A 4,475-nucleotide genomic window follows, 5' to 3' on the forward strand; every position below is an offset into this window, starting at 1 on the left:
AGAGGAACAAAATCTCGGCGAGGAAATGATAAATGTGGGGCTCTGGAAAACCTTTGGATAATAAATATGAGGGGATTTTTGTTTCTGGAAAAGAAAAAATATTTTTCTCTCTCTCTCTCTTCAACTGGCACTCGCTCTGGTTATACTTGAGCATTATTAAGTGAAGTAATTTTATGTTCCCAAAATGCCCACCTTTTTTTCTCTTAACGGACGGTCGTGGGGCTTGTTCTTACAACCGTGGTCGCCAAAGACCTTCCTCCCCTTTGACCTTTCGTTTCGAAAATTTTTCACGAGAAGCACATCTTTTTATCATAATCTCAGAATGGACCCTTGAGTTCATGTATTTAGCCAATGGAGGCTGGGTTTCCATTTATACGATAACGTCGAAGCTTACATTTTTTTAATTGAAGATTATATTTTACTATATTTCAAACGGCTAAAGGAATATTTCATTTTAATAAGTACCAGACATGATTTGAGTGTTTGAAGTAATGCTCTATTATGTTTCTTTGGGCTTAGACATCCACCTTTTTCTTTTTGCAACACAGAAAGTTAATGTCCTCAAAGTTTTTTCTTTTTGCAACACAGAAAGTTAATGTCTTGAAAGTTTAAAAAAGCGACTGACGGCCTATTAGCCTTTATCCCATTCATTGTACCAACCCTCTTAAAGATTTTAATTAACTATATTGCCGACCATAAATTTAAAAAGCATTATCATGGCCAAAAGTTAGTTCGCTCAAAGATTTGCGGATTCCATGATGTGAGGTTTATAATCTTTGAATGGATGATCTAAAATCTTTGAATCTAGGATCTTGAATCACTTTGGATTTAAAATATCATAAGCTCAAACACACCCTAAAACTTAAACTCCTCCTACCTACTTATGAATTGCTTTTATGCAAAACACATGCATCTAGCATCCAGTGTTTGTCTCACTTGCCCTCTGAGAAAATGTTTGGAATTACAAAATAAAACTAAGGAGAGTTTATATCACAAAAAACGAGTCCTATTAAAAAAATACGTGTATAATATGGCAAAACACAGTCAGTCGTATAATACTCGTTTTATTCTTTTTTTTTAAAAAACGTTAAAAATATAAAACACATAATTATACGCGTATATACCCATTTTTTGTGTTTTTCATATTTTTAATTTTTATTATTTTTAGGATTTATTAAATGTTTTAATTTTTAAAAAATTTTGCCAAGATTTTTCCGTTTTATTCCTAAGATATACAACTTTGTCATATTGTACCCGTCTTTTTTCTCACCGTATAATACTCGTACACATTTTCTGTGATAACTGACCTTAAACTAAGGATCTTTCAAAACAAATCTTATCAGCGTCATTGGAGTCAAACAAGGGCTCAAACTCTTGAGATTCCTGAATTCAAAATGCAACTCTTGATCTATATATTTCATTTCAAACAAGGGATTTAATATCTCTCAAAAAAAAAAAAAAAACACTAAACACTGAATTTTTACTACCTCAGATTTTAAGCCCCACTCAACCAAAGCCCCTCTTAATAGAAGTACTCATTGTGTACGCAAAGTGGACCTTTGGTTGGTGGGCTTACTCGAACTTAGGTAATGCTTTTTCTTGTCACGTCATAAATAGACTCATGCAAGTCATGAGTTGGAAAGAAACAAAAAAAAAAAAAAACACATGGTTGGCATTACTAAAGAATAAGAGCCATTGAACGAATTCATTTCCATTTTCTTCTCCTTTAGCCTTTTATATCTCAGAGCTTACTAGCTAGCAGAATTTAAATGATGCAGTTAATGGTAAAAAAAATTTGATTATATATTTAACCTGTAATTACTTTTTTAAGTGTTTAAGAAGTAGATAACTTAAAAGCACGCAATTTCATCCATTTCTTAATCAAGCAGCAAGAGCCAAAGTTTGATCATTAGCAAACATAAATTATGTTTATAATGCGTCCAGTCAATGGTAAGAATATCTTTGATTATATATTTAACGTATAATAACATTTTTTTAAGTGTTTAAGAAGTAGATAACTTAAAACCACATAATTTAAACCATTCGTCAACCAAACAGCATGAGCTAAAGTTTGATCATTATAAAATATGAAGGATATTTATACATTTATGGGAAATTTAGTTTTTGTAGTTTATGGTTATGGCATAACATATTCAATGTAGCAACATTTTATATCTAGACATGAAATCATATGGTAGTTCAATATGAAGTGCTTGAAGCCAGTAGACAAAGGTACATGTGGGCATATGTGGGCAATTGCAATTGCCCATGCAGACCCACATATAAATTACTTATTTATATATTAATGCTTTATAATCAAGGCTGCAGCATAACTGGTCGACTTGAGTTCCGTATTGATAATGCATCATTAGTTCGATTATTGTGGGTACTATTTTTCTGAACTGTAAATATTGTTTGCACGACACTCGAGTTGAATGGTTCCGTGAGTTGCTATTTGAAGTCAATATATATTGTATGTGTGATTGAAATTCATACTTTAAGTTATGGTTGAATTTTGAAGAAGGCTTGTACAACTTTCATTATGTTTATTTTATTTTTTTAACTATATAGTACCTATAATACCAAATAATTTTATATCTCCTGCGGTCATTGTCTATAGTTCGTGCAAGAAAAAAGTACACAAAGTTTTAATGGCATTAAGTTTTCAAGGGAGTAAAATGGTATGCTAATATCTAGTGAGAGGAGAATAAAAGAGGGAATAGCAATCTTGTGCACTAGGTGCATGGGTTTAATTCATCCTACCACATAAAAAATGTCATTTAGGCCTTGTTTGATCCACAAGGATTTTACTGTGTATAGGAGAAACTTACTGTTTCTGTACGACTTTTTACTTTCAAATCAAACACAAGAAAAATTATCCTGTTAAAATAGATTTTTTTGCATAGTAAATTTACATGGATGCATGCAAATGTTCAAAACCATATAATTGAAACAAAAAAAAAAACTCATGAAATTTCCAATTTGGTATTGTTCATCTTTCATGAGTTGGCAAATCTATAATAACTAAACATGAATACTTTATAAAAATTGATCTGTACGTCGGATTTTTCGTCATTTTTGTTTTAAATTTTCATAGTTTCAGATGCTATGAACATATCCACATGGTAAAATTCACTGAAAGTATTTTTCATTTTGAAATTATCTAGAATTATTGCCATCCCATTTTTTTTTTCTTCTTGTTCTCTATTCACAATCATTCATTTGCTTCACCCCGAGATTAATGGATCTCAGATTTAACTAATTTTTTTATACATACATACTATGCGCTTATATATATATACATATTATATATATATATATTATATGTATATATATATATATATATATTATATGTATATATATATATCAATCAGTAGAGAAGCTGGTCATCTTACTCTCTCTCTTCTTACCGTCTTTTTTCTTCATTAATATTTTGTACTCTACAATCATTTTCTTCCCCCCAGGTAAGACAATTAGATGCTTATATATAATTTATATTATTTCATAACATATTCACAATATCTGCATATATATTTATGTATATATTATATATAAACTTTTTATTAAAATCCATATAAAATTGGATTATACACCAAAAAAATCCTTTTTTCCCTTTTGGAGCACTACTTTTTTTTTCCAAAGCAAGTAGATCTCATTCAAATTTTAAAAGTGAGCACAGTACTGGCACGTTGAACAAAATCATACTTGTCATATTCATGAACGAGTTTTGCATTTAGACGTTTTACCTTTGAAAAATTGCATTATTAAGTCTAAATCCCTGTTATACATTATTTGTCAAAAGAAGTTTTATGGATCAAATCAAGTAATTCAAAAAACAGTTCCAGTGATTTGCTATTTACGGGAAAGAGAGAGGAGTTAATTACGCAAGATTCATCTATCAGATGAACAGGGAGGAAACAAAATGCTATAGAATTAGGGTAGCAAATGAATAATTCCAAATTGTTTGTGAAACAGCAAGCAATATAAGATTTATTGATTTCTCTTTCTAGGTTTGGAATACACTGCATGATAGGGCCGCGTGTTTAATCACATCCACTCGATGCATTATATCGGCTAACCAAGATTAGATGGACCTCAAGATGACCTAAGGACTTTAATATATATATATATATATATATATATATATGACTATAAAACTAATGGGCACTAGTATGCACTAAGTTTGAGCCGACATGATAGACTATTGAGAAAAAAATAATAAGAGAATGGTGCTAACTATGACTACCCATCCATCATAATTTATGATAGATCATATGGTTTTCATGAGTTTAGGTAACTTTGGCTATATACCTATTCCTTTATTTTTTTACAGTAACATAATAGATGTTTAAGAGAAAAACAAAGAGAAAAAGTAGCTCAACCATCCATGTGTTGGATAGTAGCGAATAGCCCTATCCATTTATCTCTTTAACTACAAGGGGGGCTCACTTGCAGTTACCAGAAGATTCTCTCTG

The sequence above is a fragment of the Nymphaea colorata genome, chromosome 7 (genome assembly GCF_008831285.2).
Source record: "Nymphaea colorata isolate Beijing-Zhang1983 chromosome 7, ASM883128v2, whole genome shotgun sequence".
Classification (NCBI taxonomy): Eukaryota; Viridiplantae; Streptophyta; class Magnoliopsida; order Nymphaeales; family Nymphaeaceae; genus Nymphaea; species Nymphaea colorata.